This window comes from Protopterus annectens, chromosome 9.part0 (genome assembly GCF_019279795.1).
Source record: "Protopterus annectens isolate FY-2018-M chromosome 9.part0, PAN1.0, whole genome shotgun sequence".
Classification (NCBI taxonomy): domain Eukaryota; kingdom Metazoa; phylum Chordata; order Ceratodontiformes; family Protopteridae; genus Protopterus; species Protopterus annectens.
In genome coordinates this window covers 71004851-71027539 of record NC_056743.1, presented here as the reverse complement: position 1 = coordinate 71027539, position 22689 = coordinate 71004851, and positions in this window count along the sequence as shown.

Here is a 22689-nt window from a genome sequence, read left to right as displayed (position 1 = left end):
GAAGTAATATCAGTGCTACTTTAGCAGGGGTTATTAACATCTCCCTCCAATGGGGTCCAAGAAGTCATGAATAATGGGAGTTTTATCATTGCCACCTCAAAGTAGATCCCTGGGTGAAATTACTGGGGCATTAGCACAGAAAGCTGATGAGGTCCAAGTGGAGGTGCACAATGAGGTGGTGCTATCACCTGATGCGGTCTGACAAGAGATGCATATTGGTGGAGTTTATTATCCCCACCTTGAACTGCATCCTGGGGTGACATTTTGCCACCTAATAAAGTACAAGAGCTGTTTTTTAGTGTCGGATATTATCATCACCCCCTCAAAGTGATTGCTGGATTAGCACATAATGGAGAAGTGCTAGCACCACCGCCTGATAAGGCCAAAGTAGTGTTAAATAATGTACAATATTATTATTGCCACTTTGAAGTCCTACCAGAGGTGAAATGTAATGGGGGGGTACAAGCATGATCACCTGATGAGTTCTAACAAATGATGTCTAATTGGGATATTATCACCAACACTTGAAAGTGCAAGCCAGGGTGACACACAATGGGGGGGGGGGTATGAGCACTGCCACCTGATGAGGTCTGATGGGTGATGTGTTATGGGGTGAGATTATCATCACAACCTTGAAGTGCATCACTAGTTAACACATAATGGGAGGACATTAGAACTGCCACCTGAGGTGGGCTGAGAAGTTATGTATAAGGGGTGTAATATCATTGCTTTCTTGAAGTGCATGCCAGCTCAGCATGTTATGGGGGTATTAGCACTGCTACCTGATGAGGTCCATGGGAGCATGCATAACGAAAGGGGGGGATGGTATTATCATTGTCATTTAATGAGGTCCGTGAAATCTTCAGTAATGAGAGTGTTTTCATTATGATTGCCACTTCATAGTGCAACCCAAGATAACATGTAATGGAATGGCATTAACACCAAAAACAATCTCCACCTTGAACAGCAACTCATGGTGACAAGTAATGGGGTGTATTAGCACCTTCACTTGATGGGGTCCAAGAAGTGATATATAAGGGGAAGAGAATTCCAGGGTGACATATAATGTGAGGTATTAGCATTATTATCCCCACCTTGAATTGTATCCCATGGTAGTACATAATGGGGGGTATTAACACTGCTACCTGAAGATGTCTGAGAATTTTTGTATAATGGGAGTATTATCATCACCACCTGGATGTCCCAGGTGACACATAATAAGGTGTATTAGCACCATCACATGTTAAAGTCCAAAGGATGATGAGTAATTGGGGGTACTATCAATGACAACTTGAAATACATCTCAAAGTAACATGTAATGGGTGTTAGTAGCACCATCACCTGATTAGTTCCAAGGAGTGGTCCATAGTGAGGGGGTATTATTAACACAATTTCAAACTGCATCATGGTCTGCATGTAATGAAGGGGTATTAGCATCCCCACCTGATGAAGTCTAAGAAATGATGGGTAATGGGAGGGTATTATCATTGCCACCTCAAAGTAGGAGAGATATAACTTGAAGTATTAGCACTGCCACCTAATGATGTCTTAAAGTTGGTGCATATTGGCAGCATATTTTCATCGTCAGTTTGAAGTACATACTGGGATTTATCATAATGGGCGGAGTTAGCACCATCACCTGATGAGGTCAGAGAAATTATGGGCAATGGGCAGTGTTATCATTGCCACCTCAAATAGCATCAAAGGATAACTCGTAACTGAGGGTGTTACCACTACCTGATGGGGTATTATCATTAGCACATTGAAGTAAATCCTGGGGTGACACATAATGGGAAGATGGGGAGAATTAGTATCACCACCCAATGAGGTCTGAGTAGTCATGCATAGTGGCAGGTATTAGTACAGCCATCAGATGAGGTTTGAAGGTTGATGGGTAATGAGGAAGTATTATCATCTCCACTTAGAAGTGCATCCCAAGGGTTACACATAATGGGGCTGTAAAAACTGTCACATGATGAGGTCTGAGGGTTGATGTGTAATTGGAGGGCATTATCACTGTTTCTTTAACATGCATCATAAAGTGACATGTAAAGATAGATAATAGCGCCACTACCTTATGAGGTCTGAGGGGTAGTGCATAAGGTTGGCCATTATCATTGCCACCACAAATTGCATCCTGGAATGATACAAATTGGAAGGTACTGGAATTATTATTTAATTGCAGCCTCCAAACAGGCTTTATGCCTTATGAATTAAGAAGAGCAGCAGTCAGCACTCAGCACAAAAGTCGGCCATCTACAGAATCTGGAAACTAAAGACTCACAAGTCTCACTAGTTTTGCATGCAAAACCATGAAAAGAATTACTAAGGAAATGATCAATAATGACACAGGAAACCTGCAAACACTGGAGCCAACATAATTTGGTTTCATCAAGGGTAGAGCATGCTTACTCAACCTGGTGGAGTTATTTGAGAAGGTCACCAAACCAATGAATGAGGGTAAAACAGTTCACACTGCTTACCTTGACCTGGCAAAGACATTTGACACAATACCTCACGCTGGCATTGTTGACAAATTCAGGAGGTTAGGTATAAACCCTCATGCTACCTAGTGGACAGCCAGCTGGTTCACAGACATGAAGTTAAAAGTGGAGAGTCCACTTCTACAAAGATCATCACAAGCAGAGTCCCTTCAGGGATCTGTCCTGGGACCATACCTTTTTGGCATTTACTTTTCTGAAGTCAAGGCCAATGTCAATGTCCTCTGGCTGTCTAAATTTGCAGATGATTGCAAATTAGGAGGAATTATAGAATCCCCCACCAACACAAATGCTCTCCAGGAAGGACTGACACAGACAAATAGCTGGTGTCAGAGGTTCTTGGAATTCATAAATTCCAACACTCTGGATCAACTAATCCATTGTCGCACCAGGGGTTCCAATATCCTCAACCTGGTCATTACCAATATGGGAGAGAGATGCTCCACACCAGTGGTCACCCCCTCACTGGTCAGGTCTGACCATAAACAAATCACCCTTGACATCCACATCCCACCCCCACCCCCCAGTAAGGAAACCTCCGTAAAAAAACTTCTCCAAAGCCAACGTCATGCTACTCAAGTCAGAAGTGACAAACTTCATGACACCCATGCAGATGGGAGCTGAAAGTTCGACTGCTGAATCCTACACTAAGGCACTGTACAAGCACATCCACTCGTGCATGAATCATGCCATTCTGAATAGAACCAAGACGCTCTCCTCCAAAAAAAAGGAAGCCAATCTGGTGGTCCCCTGCCATAAACAAACTATACAACAGAAGGAAGAAACTGTTACAGAAAAGAGGAAAATCCCAGGATGCAAAAAAACTCCCTTACCAGCCTCAGTAAGAAGCTGAGATCCTGCAAAGCTAGTTACAAAAATAAAACTGCCAAATATTCCAAAGACAACCACAAGGCATTCTATAGTTATGTCAATAATCTAAATGGCAATGCTCAGATCTGCTCTGAGCTAAAACAGAATGGCATTAAATATACTGATCCCAAGGATATTGCCAATATCCTGGCAGATCAATTTAGTGCCAACTTCATCCCCCTCTCACCCTCTAAAGGGCTCATGTCAACACCAAAAGATTGCCAAATTCCAGAAATCATGGCTACACAGATAGAAACTGTACTCTCCAAAGCTAAGAATACAGCATCCATGGGACCAGATGACATCCCAGGCTGTGTACTACATGAACTATAAAATGAACTGGCACCTCACCTAAGTGTCATGTTTAATCATAGCCTCACCTCAAGCTTCGTGCCCACTAAGTGGCGCACAGCTACAGTTATCCCACTCCACAAATGAGGATATACCTTGGATCCCGGGAACTACTGTCTCATCAGTCTGATGAGCCTGATCTGCAAGGGCATGGAATGCATTATCATGGAACTTATAAACAAAGACATTGGCAACCTTCAAACAGTGGACCCCACCAAGTTTGGGTTCGTGAAGGGCTGATCTTGTCTACTGAACCTGATTGACTTCTTCAAATCAGTCTCCAGAGCTGTGGACGAGGGTAAGGCGGTCCAAACAGCCTATCTAGACCTCATCAAGACCTTCGACACCATCCCCTACTCTGGAATCATAGATAAACTTACTAAGCTGGGCATAAATCCCTACATCACTCAATGGGTTGCCAACTGGCTTACTGACAGAACCCAGACTGTAAAAGCAGCCAACTCCAAATCCAGCTCCAGACAAGTGACAAGTGGAGTACCTCAGGGTTCAGTCCTGGGACCACTCTTGTTTGGTATCTACTTCTCTGAAGTACAGGCCAACACTAAAGGACTCTGGCTAACAAAGTTCGCAGATGACTGCAAACTGGGAGCCATTATTGAATCCCCAAATGATGTGGATATTCTACAAAAGGGCTTACAGAAACAGATGCTTGGTGCCAGATCCATGGGCTCAAGCTTAATGCCAAGAAATGTATAGTTATCCCCTTTGGGAAAAACCATGTACCCATGAATTGCCACATAGGTGGCAGTACACTAAACACTGAAAGTTTGATGAGAGACTTAGGAGCACAGGTGGACAGTGGTCTCACCTTCGATAACCACATCAAAACAACAGTCAGGAAATCCTTCTATGTGGCACACCTCATCACTAAGGGTTTTTCATCCAGAAAAAAGGAGGTCATTGTCTCACTGTACCCATCCCTCATTAGACCCATTATAGAGTACAACGCCCCATTTGGTATGTACCTCAGAAGACATCTGCAACAGTTGGAAAGGCCACAAAAATACCTCACTAAAAGAATCACAGGCCTAAAGCAGATGCCCTATGCTGACCGTCTAACAAAACTCCAGCTATACTCTGTGGCATATCGTCTACTCAGAGGCGATCTCTGCTTAACATACAACCCATGTCAAACCCTGAGCTGTTGGACATCCTCCACTTAAAGAAATCCCAATCCCTCAGAGCCACATGCTCCAGGGATCTAAACCTTGTCATCACAATGAACAAATCATGCTGGAGGGATAGGTTCCTGACCCAGAGATTTCCCCATACTCTGGCATAGACTGCCCATACATGTCAAGCAGAGCACCTCCTTGGCCCTCTTCAAAAGGAACCTTGATGATTGGATGGGAGATAGGAAATTCACCCAGTCGCCCTGCTAGACAGGGGTCCAGGGAAGTAAATATTGTGGGAAGAAATATCCAGGGAATTGTTATGGCTAGGCTTGTATAGGCCCTAGGGCCGATAGCCTAATACCAACCTATGAGCCTATGAACCAAGAAATGCATAATAGTATCCTTCATGAAGTCATCTGCCTCTGGTAATTATCATATTAACAACACAACCCTAAGAGTTGACCCAGTAGTCCGGGACTCTGAGACACTCTTAGTAATCTAGCCTTTGACCATCATGTGTCTACATTAGTGAGGAAATCATTCTATGTTGTACAACTTATAGACAAATGTATGCCATCTAAGTCCAAGGAGGCCATTGTTCCACTGTATTCAGTATTCATCAGACCTATCATTGAGTACAATCCCCCTTTGGTATAACCCTAAACAGGCACATCCTACAGTTGGAATGTCCACAGAGGTCCCTTACTGAAAGAATACAGGCAGTAAGTAACATGTCCTATGCAGAGCGCCTCAAGGCCCTATCCCTGTATTCTGTCTCCTACAGCTGTTGAGGGGAGATCTTTGCCTGGCATAAAAGGCATTATCAGATCCCACCATGATGGACCTCCTGCATATCAACAAAACAAGCAGCATCAGAACTACCCATTCTAAAGATGTAAACTTTGCCTCTGATATAAATAGGACCTGCTGGAGAGATAAGTTTATGTCCCAGAGACTACTCCTTCTGTGGAACAGGCTCCCCATCCATGTGATGCAGAGTTCCTCCATAGCCCAATTCAGGTGTAACCTGGACAATTGGCTGGGAACAGGAAATTCATCCCTTGTCTGGTACATATGTCTTATGGACACAGCCAACATGTAAATGATTCATCTCCCAGGCTCCTGCCTGTAAATGTTGCATCTCCCAAGCTTCTGTTTACACTTATCAAGGATACCAGAGCTTATCAGAGATTTGGGATACATGGCTAAGTTAAAAAAATCTTATGGACATTAGCCTAGTACACACCTGTGAACCTATTAGTAGCATAACCCTGATAGGTCTGAGAAGTGACACATAATATGAGTATTATTATCACCACATTGAAGTGTATCATAGACTGACACATTGTGGTGGGTATTAGCACCTCCACCTGATAAGGTCCAAGAAGTGATGAGTAATGTGGGGTATTATTGTCATCTTGAAGTGCATCTTGAGGATGACACATACTGTGGATATTAGCCTCCCCACTTGATACAGTCTGAAAAGTGATGCATAATGGGAGGTATTTTCATCACCACTTGGAAGGGCATCCCAGATTGACATGTAATTGGGGGATATTAACACCACCACCTGATGAGCTTTGAGAAGAGGTGAGTAAAAGAGGACATTATCTTCACCACCTTAAAGTGCATCCCAGGGTGATAGATAATGGTAGGATAAGAGCATAGCTACCTTTTGAGGTCTAAGAGGTAATCTATAGTTGTGGGTATTATCACTGATACCTGAAAGTGCATCTCAAGGTGACATGTAATGGGGATATTAGCACCGCCAACTTATGAGGTACAAGAAGTAATATATATAGGGGCTGTTATCATCGCTACCTCAAAGTGCATCCCTGGTTGACACATAATACAAAGGTATTAGCACTGCCAAATGATGAAGTCAGAGAGATGATGCCTAATGGCAGGTTATTAGTGCAACCACCTGGTGAGATTTGATGGGTGATATCCAGTGGGGAAGTATAATAATCATCACCTTGAAATGCATTCTAGAGTGACACATAATGGGGGGGGGGGGTATTACCAACTACACCTGATGAGGTCTAAGAATTCATGAGAAACGAGGGTTTTATCACCACCACTCCAAAGTGTATCTCGGGGTGAAGCATAATGGAGTGTATTAGCACTGCCAGTTAATGAGAACCAAGGAGTGGTGTGTAACTGAGATGGTGCTACCATTCCCACTTCAAAGTGTATCCTGAATCGACATATGAGAGAGGGTTCTAGCACTGCCACCTGATAATGTCCAAGAACTGAATCATATTGGGGATTTAACACTGCCATATCACATAATGGGTGGGGGGCTTAGTACCTCCACCTGATGTAGTACAAGAAGTGATGTGTAATAGTGGGTATTATAATTGGCACATCAAAGTGCATCATGGGTGGACAAGTAATGTGATGTATTACCAAAGCTACCTGATGAAGTCGGAGAAGTGATGCATAATGGGAGTATTATCACATACATGCTGAAGTTCATCCTGGGGTGACATGTAATTGTATTAGCACCACCACCTGATGAGGTCCAAGAGGTTATATGTAATGGGGGTTTCATCACCATATCAAAGTGAATCCTGGATTGAAACATAATGGGGGTATTAGCACTGCCATCTGCTAAAGTCCCAGAAGTGATGGGTAATAGAGGGGTGTATTTATTGCCACCTTGAAGTGCATTCCAGGGTAACATGAAATTAGGGGTATTTGTACCATCTCCTGATGAGGTCCAAGAAGTGGTATTAGCATCACCACCTGAAGAGGTCTGAGATGTTTTGCATAGTAGGGAGGTATTATCATCATCACCTTGAAGTGCATCCCAGGGAAACCTCATCCTGTGCTAGTGCAAATACTACCCTCACCCCAATTGTGTACACTAGGATGCAGTTCAAGCTGGGAATGATAAACCCACAAATATACATCACTACTTGGAAATCATCAGATTGAGGTGCTTATACCCCCTCACATTTCAATACAGAATATACACATTTCGATACAGAATATACTATGAGGTGACAATGGTAATACACCCACAATACTCATCACTTCTTCAACCTCCTCAGGTGACAGTGCTAATACCATATATATGTCATGCTAGGTTTGAGGAGGCGGTGATAAAACCCCGGATTATGCATTATGTTTTGGACCTCATTGGGTGGCATTGATAATATCTGACATTATGCAGTACTCTTTGGATCTCACCAGGTGGTGTTGCTAATATCTGCTGATTATGTGTCACCCCAGGATGCACTTCAAGGTGTGATAATAACACACCCCATTACATATCACCACTCAGACTGTAACACACGGTGATGGAAATATTCACTGGATGAGGTCAGTGTAGATTGGCGCATATTATGGTCTCCTCAAAGTGCATCGTAGGGTGACACATAATGGGGTTACAAGCACTGCCACCTGATGAGGTCCAAGCGGTGGTGCATAATGGGGAAAATTACCATGTCACCTTTAAGTGCATCCTAGCGTAACATTTAGTAGGGTATTAGCACCAAAACCTGATGAGGACTGAGTGGTAATGCATAATGGGGGCATTGCATTCGATACCTCATAGTGCATACAGAGATGATACGTATCGGGGTGGTTTTTTCACCACCAGATGATGACGTTAGGGAATGGTGAGTAATGGGGCAAAAATACTGAAGAGCATCCCGGGGTGACATGTAATGTAGAGTATTAGCACCACCACCTGAAGAGGTCTGGGAAGTGATATATAGTGGATAGCTATTAATATCACCAACTCAGATTGCATCCCAGTGTGACACATAATTGGATGGCTTTAGCATCATGAACTGATGACTTCAGCAGAGTGGTGCATTATGACAGCATTATCAATACCACTTCAAAGTGCATCCTGGAGTGGCACTTAATAGTGGCATTAGCACACCACTTGATTAGGTCCTACAGGGCATAATGGGGTTTATCACTGCCATCTGGAAGTTCATTTTGGCTTGATACTTAGTAGGGGTTATTAACACCACCACCCATTGAGGTATAAGGGGTGGTATGTAATGGGGAGGTATTATCATTGCCACCTCAAAGTGCATCTGGGGTATTAGCACTGCCACCTTTGAGGTCCAAGGGGGTGTTTGCATAATGGGGTACTAGCATTGCCACCTCAAATTGCATCCCTGAAGTGACACTTAATGGGGGTGTTATCATTATCACCTGATGAGGTCTGAGTGGGGTTCATTATGTAGTGCACTATCATCTTAACTTCAAATATGCATCCCAGGGTGGCACGTAATGGGGGTATTATTACCACCATCTGATAAGGTGTGAGGGGTGGTGCAATGCAGGAGTATTATTGCCACCTTGGTGTTCACCCCAGGGTGAGTCATTATGGGGGAATTAGAAATGCACCTGCTTAGGTTCAGGAGGGTGGTGCTTTACGGGGACATTATCTTTGCTGATCAAAGTGCATCCAATGGAGGCATATAATTTGGGAAATATTAACAAACTCACCTGATGAAGTCCAAGGGGTGGTATCATCACCACTTTGAAATACATCCGCATCCCGGAATTACATATAATGGGTGGTATCAGCACTGACATCTGATGATGTCCAAGGGGTGATGTATAATGGTGGGATATTATCATATCCACCTCAAAGTATATCCTGGGATATCAACTAATGAGAGTATAAACACTGTGAAGGTGGGATATTATCATATCCAGCTTAAAGTATATCCTGGGGTATCAACTAATGAGGGTATAAACACTGTCAACTGATAAGGTTCAAGGTGTAGTCCGCAAGGGAGGGTATTATAATGCCACCACAAAGTGCATTCTGGAATGACATGTAATGGGGATATAAACACAGCCATCATGAAGGGTGTCCTAGGGTGATAAATAATGGGTGTATTATTATTGCCCCCTCAAATTTCATCCCAGAGTGACAATTGAAAGGGGTGTATTAAAACCACCACCTGCTGAGGTCCAAGTGGTGGTATGTAATGAGGGGAGTATTGTCTCTTCAAAGCACATACTAAAGGTGACCCATAATGAGGGGTAATCATAACACCACTTGATGAGGTCCATGGAGTAGTATATAACAGGGGTATTATCATCAACACCAAGAAGTGCATCCCACAGTGATACAATATGTGGGGGATTTATCAACTCCCCCTGATGACGTCTGAGAGTTGATGTGCAATAGTGGGTATTATCATTGGCGCTTCAAAGTGCATCCCCTGGGAAATGTAATATGCGAGTATCTGCACCATACTTGATGAGGCCTGAGTGGGTTGTGAGTAATGAGGGGTATCATTGCCACCTCAAATGGCATCCCATATTGGCATGTAATGGGATTAGCACTGCCACCTGATGAGGTCCAAGGGGTGGTGCATAATGTGTATTAGTATCATTGCCACCCTGAAATGTATTCTTGGCTTCATATAACAGGGGTATTAGTACTGCCACCTAATGAGATCAGGGAAAGTGGTGTTTAATGAGGTGTTATTATAATTGCCATCATGAAGGGCATTCCAGGGTGACACATAGTAGGGGTTTTAGCACCTACACTCAATGAGGTTTGAGGGGGTGGTGTGCAATTGGTTGGTGCATAATTTGGGTATTATCTTTGCCCCATCAAAGTGCAGCCTAGGATGACATATAATTGGGGGTACTAGCACTGCAACCTTGTGAGCTCCAAATGGTGGTGCATATTTGGGGTATTATATTCACTACCTCGAAGGGCATCCTGGAGTGACACAATGTTGTGGTATTTGCCCCGACACATGATGAGATTCCATGAGGGTTATCCATAATGGAGTATTATCATTTACACCTTGAAGTGCATTTTAGGGTGAGACATAATGTGGGAAATGAGAACCACCACATGATGAGGTGCGATGGGCGATGCACAATGTGAGGACAGTATCATCATCACCTCAAATGTCATCCCAGGGTGACATGTCATAGTGGATAGCACCAAAACTTCAGGAGGTATGAGTGGTAGAGTGTGTTGGATGGGTAGTATCATTACAATCTCAAAGTACATCCAATGTTGATACATAATGGGTGTATTGGAACCATCACCTGATGAGGTCTGAGAGGTTGTGCTTAATGGGAGAGTGGTACTACCTCAAACTGTATCCCACATGACATATAATGGGGTGTATCACTGTCTGCACCAAAAAGTGCATCCAGGGTGACACACAATGAGTGGTATCAGCACTGTCATGTGATGAGGTCAGAGTGGCTGTGCCAAATAAGGGGTTATTATTGCCATCTTGAAATGCAACTCAGGCTGACATACTTGGGTGTATTAGCACTGCCACCTGAGGTGGATTGAGGTGAGCAGTGAGTAATGGGGGTAGTACTATCATCATCAGCTAGCCTAGAAGTGTGTCCCAAGGCGACACACATTGTGATGCATTAATACTGCCACCTGATGAGTTCTGAGTAGGTGGCACCTTATTGGAGGTATTATAATTGTCACCTCGAATTTCATTCTAGAGTGGCACATAATGGATGTATTATCTCCTATAACTGTTAACATCTAAGGAGTAGTGAATAATGGGGTATTATCACTGCCACCTCAAAGTGCATCCTGTGATATACATAATAGAGGTATTAGCACTAGAGGAGGGTTAATGGAGGATCATCAGCACCATCTTGACGTGCATCCCAGGGTGACATGTAATGGTGGTATTAGGGAAGTTATATTGAGCTTTTGGAAGCTCTTTATTCTGCCCTTGTCATATGACCTGAGTAGCGTTTTTTTTCCTCTTTTGGAAGTGGGTCTATAAAACCTAGATTCAAAACAATTTTATCCAAACCTTGGAAGCTTGCTGTACATAGATACATCTTCTTGGTATTGCAGTAATAGTCTCACGAGAGTCTCTTTATTGCAAATGTCATTTATTACCAGATGTCTTTGCTCATTGGCAAAATGTCCATTGATTATTCCATTCAGTTGTTCCCACTGACCAGACCAAGAATTATACTACCTGAGTTAGTGTGCCAGTTAGCATGGCTCCTAGTCCTAGCCAGGCCAAAGCATTAACAGACCACTTCTACTAATCTAATATCTCAGCCAATTGTCCCTAGCATTAAAAATATTTGTTCTATGCCTATCATTCCATAGAGTTGGTGGGAAGGCAGGAATTTGTGTGATCATAGTTCTCAAAGTACTTTTACATGGGATTAAGAAAGCATTGTGCACTCATTATTTTTTATGGAGGTGTCCACCTACATGCCATGGTCAATCCATCCAGTGGAAGTGTTGAACCAACACCAGCAAGAAGGTAGGGTGTTCTCTCATCTTTTATGTCAGGAATATCTTCCTCTCATGCTTCAAAGAGCATTTTTAAATCAATGCGTTAATATCAGACCCCTAACAGGTCACAGTTGGATTCCACATCCTGGCCCAAAATAACATTCTTCGGGGGAAAGGTGGCTAAGACTGCTTACTTCGATAAGATTCTGTGGAAGAGGTCGGGCTAAACTGAGCTGAGGTTTTAATCTCCATAGGATCAGAACTTCCTACATGTTCACATCTGGACCTAAGAGGAATTCATGGCCAATAGAATCCCAGCATCTTTCACTTTTGAAACTTAAATTATCTTCTTAAAAACTAGTAAGAGTCAAACAGAGCAACTCTGTCTCTTCTCAAACAAACCTTCTTGGTTTTCTTCCCACATATGTGGCTTCAAACATACTGGACCTTGGAATTGCTTCTGTTTGCTCACTTAGTGGCATTGCCTTGTATATTGTTACTACTTTTCGTTCACGTCTCTTGATCATGTGGGATTTTTTTTGGACTGTCGCAACATTATCTCATGATTTGTCCTATATGTGACAGTGCACATTTCTTATTTGCACACTTAAGCCAGCTGGCTTGGCTTCATTTTTACTGGTATTGTTTTCAGCCACTCAGTTATACTGAACTGAACTGATCCGACAGATGTAATTTTATTTCATCATTTTGGATAACTTTTCTAATACCGTTTTTGGTTCTGTTTTATATCTGTTCCCATGGCATGTGCCCAGTATAGCAGTCAGCTGGCTTATTCATACCGCCTTTGATTTCGTGTCGCTTCAGTTATTTCTGCTGCATGTGTCTTACACATTTTCAGGGATACGTTTTATTTTTACCATTTCCATTCTTTTTCTTTTACATCCTTTGCATTCTTGTGCCGATTTAGTGGAGACTTGGTATCATGTTCAACTTAATTAATGTAATGCTGGCACAGTGTAACTTTTTGCCTAGTTTAATTATATTTCACACATTAATATTATTTCTGGGATATGTCTCTATTTCTTAATGTCTTTATGTCATATAATAATAACACCGATTTGTTTACCAGGTGAGCCCATTGGACACACAGTTCCTGTTCAAGGATAACCCTGGAGAAATGACTAGTGGAGTGAGTTACTCAAAATTATCCGCCGTGGTGCAGCTGTAGCATTGTTGCCTCACAGCAAGAGGTTCTCCCATTCAAGTCTCGGCTGGAGTGCGGGGAGTGCCTTCTGTGTGGAGTCTGCATATCCTCCCCGCGGGTCGAGTGGCATTCCGAAAGACATGCGTGAATGGGCGTGCCTTCGTTGAAGGTTGGGCTGGCAACTCGACACCATAACAACCAACTGCCAATCATTAGTGGACCGGAGTTCTGATGTGGCGACCCCTAACCGGGAAAAGCCGAAAGACAACAACAACAACAAAGTAGGCCAAAGAGGGCTGAGGGAATCAGAACCTGTACCACAGGAATTACAGTTTGCAGCCTTAATCCTCTGTGCCCACTGGCAGACATAACTGATTTTTCTGCTTCTGTTTTATAATAGGGTTGGTTTGCAAATACTTTGCTTTATTTTTTCTGCTTCATTTTTTCATTGCTTCAACCAAAAATTGTTTTCCAGATTTGTAGATGTCTTTAAATCTTATATAGAGATGAGAACGGATGCTGAAAGATGAGTTTCATTTTCACAATTGGACACGTGCTATTAATGCACACTTAGACCTCTCCTACCTTGGGCTGAAACATCTTGTTATGGTATGTCCTTCTTTTCTCATAGTTGTACCCTGGTTCCTGTGTGTCATCTCACATAGGCCAGAGGGATCTACCTTCCCTACATCAATGTAGAGAACTGTATATAAGCACAAGGGTCATCTGAAACAGACTTGACATCATCTCGAGCTTACCATGTGATACCCTCCAATTTAAAAGAGACATGGCTTCACCAGAATTGTGGTCCACAACCTTATGGTGGCAACTTCAATAGTGTTTTCTTTATTTAGTACTTTATGAGGAATGAAATTAGGGGTAAAATTGCTATCTTTAACACTGATATTCAGGTGTCCCAGGTCAGAAGTGGTTGTACCAAATCTGTAGAGTATATAAGAGCAGGAACAAGCAATAATTTCTCATCATCTACACTATACTAGCCTGCATGAGGACATTCCTGCAATAATTTATTTGCATATGATCTGATGATAAGACAGTGATTCCTACTGATTTGAAATTAATTATAAAGCATATCAGTTTTTTTCAGCTGTGTACCTCTGTAATCTGTTGATGTGGTTGTACTCCTATCTCAGCTCACTCACTTCCTAGCTCACTTTATTCTACAGATGCACCATCTTAGTCCTCCTGATCTTTAGCCAGTGCAGTGCTGAAACAGCTGGAAGATTATGTTTTTTTCTTTCTTCAGCAGTCCTATAGCTCCTTTTGGAGGACAGAGTAGATAACTCAGAGAAATTTTTCACCAACTAGAGTAGGTCTTTGTACATGCCTTTGGATGTATGTGCCTCTTGTTAAGTAATTCATCTCCTTGTAGGGGATGCATGAGGACTGGTCATCCTTGACACCACTTCCTACTAAAGGAGGGACTGAAGCCACAATGTCGTTGGAAGCATGAGAGAGACTAGTGTGACAAACTTTACATGGCTGAATATTACTCTGAGAACCAGACAGAAATCTCTCATAACAAGGCAGCATCCCTACCCAAGCGGGTCTCAGCAGTGAGGGCCACATATTTATGCAGCTGACAGCAGGCTGTGTAACTTAGTCTGTCATACCACACATGAAGATTTCAAATTACAGCAGTGGGAGCTATTTGCTTACCTTTTCTTTGGCACATTTGCCATCATTAGATCTGCACTTCATCATTGCAACTCCATGGATAGCATATGTTTTGAGGTTGAAAGTAGATATTTCTGTTGATTGATCACATTTCACATTCCTGATTACAACAAACTCATGGACATCATTTTAAGTATTCTCCTTATAATACATGGATTGGATCCTTGTTCATCCAGAATGGTTACTGCCCGCCTGCATGCTCTGAGACCAGTTATTTATTAGACTTTCTAATCATCTTTGAGGTTCGGTTTTACTCCATCTTCATTACCCCAGAGTTCCTTTCCATACCTGACTTGGGCGCTAATTACCAGAAAGAGCTAATTACTCTTTAATACCCTTCAACAGATTTGGACTGTGCCATCTTGTGGCATTTTGATGTTCACTTGCAATGCTTCACACCTCTAGAATGTATTACATCACTGTCTTAGAAAGAACTCCTCTTTGACCTACTTTAAGAACCCCCTTAAGAATAGATTTGATGTTGTTTGCAATGACAGTCCTTCTTAACATTTTTATAGACTAATTTTAATATGGTATTTTTCTCCTGCTTTCATTAAATTGCTCTTGTTTTTGAAAGGCAATACTGAAGCTGGAGCAAAATCAACACTATACTAGTACACACATAGGTTCATAGTTAGGTACTAGCCTATCTGCCCGAAGGCATTTATAAGCCTAGCCAGAATGTGTTGGCTTTCAATGTCCCCTTAGATTAGTTCCCAGTGCCTCTGTCCAGCAGAGCCACTGAAGTGATCCCGGGTTAAACTTTCTGCTTCCCATCCACTTGTCAAGGATTCTCTTGAAGAGTCTTAGTGAGGAGCTCTGCCTAATGTAGATTGGAATCTTGTTCCAAAGCATGGGACGTCTATGGGACAGGAATCTATCCCTCCAGTATGTCCCATTTATTGTTGTGGTGAGGTTTAGATCCCTAAAGCATGTGGCTCGAGGAGATAAGGTTTTCTTTAGGTGGAGCATGTCCATCAATTCTGGGTTGGACATGGCCTTGTAAGTCAGGCAGAAACACACACACACACACACACACACACACACACACACACACACACACACACACACACACACACACACACACACACACATATCTATATCTATATATGCACACATATATATTTATAAATATATATATATATATATATATATATATATATATATATATATATATATATATATATATAGATAGATAGATATAGCTATAGCTAAATGTACACATAGCTATAGATAAATGTACATATATATATATAGACAGAGAGAGAGAGAGAGATGTTTGGTGTGTGATACATTATCTAGAATGAAAGTTTTATAAATGAGTTTCTGATGAATAATGTCATGAGTCATGATAATCTATGCTTTACAATAACTAGACCATTTATCCACTTTTATTGACTTTTAGACTTTGAATTCCCATTTTCTAGTCAGTACATCATTAAAGAGGAGCCGCGGCGCTACAACGGTAGCATTGTTGCCTCACAGCAAGACGTTCTCCTGCTCGATTCATGGCTGGAGCACCTTCTGTGTGGAGTCTACATGTCCTTCCTATGGTTGAGCGGCCTCCGAAAGACATGAGTGATTGGGCGTGCCTTCACTGAAGGTTGGGTTTCGGGCTGGCAACTCGGCACCATAAAAATCTACTGCCAATTATTAGCAGACTGGAGTTCCACTGTGGCGACCCCTAACCAGGAAAAGCAGAAAAGACAAACAATTAGGGAGTCAGCTGAAAAAAAAAAAAAAAGTAGCAAGGGTACAGGGGAAGGTACCCTTCACACAGTGTCAAAGATGTACAATATTAAAAACATGTTGTCTGGCACTCTACTAAAAGTAAAAAAGATAATTCTGGTATTATTCTTTATTTTTAATGCATAATAGGGCTCACAAGATTAGAATTAAGGAGCAAGTTCCCTAAAAAATATACTCAAACTGAGTAGACATGCTTTTAGTACAAACATTTTTCATGGAGTGTGACAAACACCGTACACACATATATAGGGTACTTTTACCCTCACCTCTGATATAAATATAGGATGTGGGCAATTCCAAGCTACAATGTCAGGTAAATAGAAAGAAGCATATTCAATCTGCTAGCAGTTTCTTAAAAAAGAAAAAAAAAAACTTTTATTCAGTGTATAATCTTTATAAAATTATATTAGTGAAACAGCAAACCATGACCAAGTTCACTGAAGTCATTCATCAGACTCTTTACAGCATTCTATTGTACTTTTCATATTAAACAACAATGGCGTCAAAATTACTTTCAAAATGTATGTGTGTGTTTTGTTTCAGTTTTTTAGCAAAGAAAATAATTACCAAAATGCTTATATCAAAAGTGTGACAGTGACTGAAAAGTGGAAACTTAGGCTTGTATGCTTAGACCAAAAGCATCTCAAAGAAATTATTTAAGCAACAATTTGTACGATTGGATGTAATTTTACCAAATATCCTACAGATGGCATGAAATCCTCATAAACAGTGCATTGACTTGTCATTTATGCTTTACTATAATGTCTTTATTTTTTTTTAAATGTACTTATTTTTATTAATCTAAAGCATCCACATGTGAATAATCAGAATGGAAGATAATTAATTGCTGTAAGTTAGAAGTTTTTTTTTTGAATGGTAACCTAGCTGAGAATGGTTCACTTGTGAAATGTAACTGCTGTTCTTACAGTGACCTCAAGTAAAACTCGGTTTTACTAGTGACTTTTCAGTCTATAGTATGACTTTTCACCAGATTCTGACTAATAGTGTAACCATTTAGAAAAAAAAAACTTTCAGTTCCTGTCACTTTCCTTAACAAGAGATTACTTTAAAGGATACTTCTCTATTTAAACATTTTCCGATGACATTAGTCCTTGCATTACATGCTGTTGTAAAACTCACTTCCTTGTTTTCACTCCACGCCCACAATACATATATTTTGTCTGTGTAGAGTGTCACCTTCTCTAATGTGATTTTCTAATGTCACCTTTAAAATTTCTCTCTAGAAACCTTTATTTCACTCTTTTCTGCACATTTTCATTTCTGTAATATCAAGATTCATTCTTTACCCTGAAAAATTGGGATTTTTTTCTTTTGTTTACTTATGAGCACATCTTAGTATGAGATCTGTATCTGACAAAACAATCTTCAAAAGAAAATTATGAAAAAAAGAAGAAGAATAAAAGTTCCAGAAGCATTCACAGAGTATGTGGTTGCACACCAAACATAAGAACCAATAGCCCAGAACTGTAAACAGCAGCATTAGCCTACATACATTTTTATGGATTGTGCACAGTGGCTATTGTGTAACAGAGAAGAACAACAGAGTCTGCAATGGCGTGGCACTACCTCTAGATAGCTACTACACTTAGAAATACATGTAGAAGGGACATAGGATATAGGGATTTTTTTTTTAAACGAGAAACATCTTTATTAAACCATCACTTGCAACATAAGCAATCATATATTTATATAAATAAAAGCAAACCAGACCGAGACAATCCTAGTTACAAGCATTTTACATCACAAACCATACTAACACACTCCCAGTTGCAAACATTATGCATCCCTTATAGTCTACCCAATTATTTTCAGTCAAACATTACATAGCACATATACCTCCTGCCTTCTTTTAAATCTCATTCCTCCCCTGTATATATTGTTCCCACAGTTCTCATTTTTCCTACGTAGTTTGCTCCTACTTTTTTCTAAAGATCTCAGTTCCTGTTGTTTTATCTCTGTTACTATATTCACTACTTTTGATATACTTGGTTTAGATTTTGATTGCCATTTACAAGTAAATGCTTTTTTGGCAGCCACCATAATTAGAGACAGCAAGGCCTTACCATGTCTAGACAATTCCAATTCTGTATCGTAGCTAAGAAAAATCATCTCCCTCATCACACCAATCTGCCCACCCAGCATCTCTGAAAGTGCATCCTGCAGGGAATATTTAAAGTCCACCAACTAACTGCACCTCTTTCTTCCCCATCACACTTCCAACTACTAAAATGGACACTCTATATGCACGCTGTCCCTAACATATACCTTAGAAAAAATAGCTATCAGTGGCCATACATTCAACCAAATCCTCACATACAGCCACAGTGTACCTAGAAATGGTAATTTGCATAGGGATGGCAGTTAAACTGCAATAGAATAATATTATTCATGCATAGCATTACCAGTGTGAATTGTAATATACATAACAGCAAATGAAGTAAAACATATATAACTGTATTTTTTCAAAAAAAATAAATAATAAACTCTGCAGCAAAACCAAATTATAGACATTCTGTGCAAGACAGAGATATAATAACAGTGTTTGATATGCCATCCTTGGTGTCCAGGAATGGTGCCACCTTACTTCACTGCTAAACAATTGCTTTAATTTGATGTTGCAAAGCCCACCACCACCAGTTGCAATGGAGACGCTGTAGTCACAGACTCCACCAAGGATGGATGGCCTTGGATGGCCAAGGGAAGCTGCACAATGGGGAACAAGGATGGCCTGTATGGCCTGCCTTCCAGGCACAGATCTCATTGTACAGACAGATGATACACGTTTCTATGCTGGTTGAAATACTTCATGCCATCATGCTTTGGTGCTTTGCTATGTGATAGAGGCTGCCCACTAGAGGAAGACACAGCCCACTGATGGCATCCAGATTGTACATTAATATTACATAAATAATTAACATTTATAAATTGTTGCAAATAAGCATGCTGGTTAATAAAATCTTAAGTATAAATCTACAGGGTCCTTGGGGTTTGCATAATGGCTAAGTTGTTTATCTCAATGTACTAGAGTCCCTCAGCATTCAACACAATATGATATTCATGGGAAATCTAAACTATGCATCTATAGATTGGGAATCCTACACCATTTCCAATGTACAAGCTCAGCAATTCCTAAACTTTGCTAATACCAACATCATTGAACAGCTGGTCTAGTCTCCTATCAAGGTTACAAACATCCTTGACCTTGTACTCATGAACATGAGGGGCCGATGTTCCTCACCCAATGAGATGTCTTTGCTCATCGGATCTGACCATAAGGTAGTATTACTTGAAATAAAAATTTAATCCAGGGATCCACCAAAAACAAAAACATTTAGGAACTATTCCAAGGCTAACCTCTCTCTACTAAATGAAACCTTGGCTAAATTCCAAGCACCGCCAAAACCCGTAAACACCATATTATATGCTGAACTGTTTATAAAATATACAACCATATTGATAGCTGTACTGAGTTAGTTGTGCCCACTTGTATTAAGGTTCATTGATGTGCACTAGGCTAAAGGCCCCGGAGCCTTTACAAGCCTAGCCCATAGGATTATCCTGGCATCATGCCACCCGACCTTAGTTCCCAGTGCCTCTGTCGAGTAGAGCCACTGGAGTGATCCCCAGGGTGAATTTTCTATTTCCCATCCACTCATCAAGATTTCTGTTGAAGAGGGCTAGTGAAGTGCTTTGCTTGACATGTATGGGAAGTCTATTCCATAGCATGGGCAGTCTCTGGGTTATGAACCTGTCCCTCTAGCATGTTCTGTTGATTGTGGTATTGAGGCTGAGGTCTCTGGAGTGTGTGGTGCGGAGGGATTGGGATTTCTTTAGCTGTAGCATTTCTAATAGAGCTGGGTCAGACATGGCTTTGTTAGTCAGGCAGAGTTTGCCTCTAAGTAGGCAATATGAGACAGAGAATAGTTGGAGTTTTTTGAGTCTGTTCATATAGGACAAGTTTTTAAGGTCTAGGATCCTCTTTGTGAGGTACATTTGCAGCATCTCCAGTTGTTGCAGGTGTCTAGTACGGTATATACCAAATGGGCACTGTACTCGATGACTGGCCTAATGAGGAAAAAGTAGAGGGAGACAATGACCTCTTTCTTCCTGGATGCAAAACTTTTCGTAATAAGATGTGCCACATAGAAGGACTTTCTGACCAGAGTAGCAATATGGTGGTCAAAAGAGAGGTTACTGTCAACCTGTGTTCCCAGAATTCTTATAACACCTTCTGTGTTCAGTGGACTACCATCGATATGGCAATTCATGGGAACCATGTTTTTCCCAAATGGGATGATGACACATTTTTTGGCATTGAGCTTAAGGCCATGGTTCTGACACCAGTCATTGATCTCAGTGAGGCCTTTCTGTAGGATGTCCACATCATTTGAGGAGTTAATAATAGCTCCCAACTTGCAATCGTCTGCAAACTTTGTCAGCCAGAGTCCATTCATGTTGGCCTGGACTTCAGAGAAGTAGATACCAAACAGGAGAGGAGCCAGGACCGAACCTTGTGAGATTCCACTCGTGACTGGTCGACAGTCTGATTTGGAGTCAGCTACTTTCACACTGTGGGCTCTATCTGTGAGCCAGTTTGCAACCCATCTAGTGATACAGGGGTTGATGTCTAGCTTAGTGAGATTTTCTACGATTCCTGAGTGGGGAATGGTATCAAAGGCCTTGGCCAGATCAAAGCAGGCTGTATGAACCACCTTGCCTTCATTCACACTTCTAGTGACTGACTCAAAGAAGTTGACCGAGTTGAGCAGGCATGATCTACCCTTCACAAAACCAAACTGTGTGGGATCCAGTGTTTGGAGATTCCCTATATCTTTATTTATTAGGTCCATGATGATGCGTTCCATAGCTTTGCATATCAGACTCATCAGGCTGATGGGGTGATAGTTCCCAGGATTTGTAGTTGCTCCTCCTTTGTAGAGAGGGATGACTGTAGCAGTGCACTATTAGGTAGGGACAAAACCTGAGGTAAGGCTGTGAATGAACAGGGCACACAAGTGAGGTGCCAGTTCACTCTGTAGTTCATGTAGAACACAGCCAGGGATACTGTTAGGTCCCATAGAAGCTGTATTCTTGGCCTTGGACAGTGCTGTATTAACCTGTGTAGTAATACTGGGTGCCTGGCAATCTGCTGGTATTGTGATTGGTCCTTTGGGGGGGAGTAAAGTTGGCACAATCTGTCAGTCATACTGGCAATATCTGTTGGCTCGGTATAAGAGGTACCATTGTGCAGCAGCTCAGAGCAAATCTGGGTATTGCTGTGGAGATTCTTTACATAACTATAGATGGCCTTGTGGATGTCTTTATTATCTGCTGCAATTCTGTTTTCATAGCTAGGTTTAGAAGATTTGATGAGGGATCTCAACTTTTTGCTGAGGCTGATAAGGGAGTTTTTCCAGTCTTGGGACTTCACCTTATTCCGCATCAGTTTCCTCCTTCTGTTGTAGAGTTTGTTTATGGCAGGGGACCACCAGATTGGCTTCCTTTTTTGGGGGGTGAGCGTCTTGGTTCTACTGGGTATGGCGAGATCCATACATTTGTGTAATGTTCGTACAGTGCATTGGTGTATGATTCAGCGGTCATGCAACTATTCTCCATTTGCATGGGTGCTGTGAAGTTAGCCACCTTGGTTTTTTGGAGCCGAAAGTTAGCTTTGGAGAAGTTTTTCATGGTGGTTACCTTTGTGGGGTTGGGGTGGGTGGGAGGGATGTGGATTTCCAAGGTGATTAATTTGTGGTCAGATCTAACCAGGGATGAGTTGACTATTGGTGTTGAGCAACAGTCTCTCATTTTATTAATGACCAGGTCAAGGATGTTGCTACCTCTAGTGGGGGTAAGAATGAGCTGGTCGAGGGCATTGGAATTAATGAATTCCAGGAAACGTTGGGCAAGTGTACAGGTACATGACCAGTTTTCCCAGTTAATGGAGAAGTAGATGAAGTTGCCCAG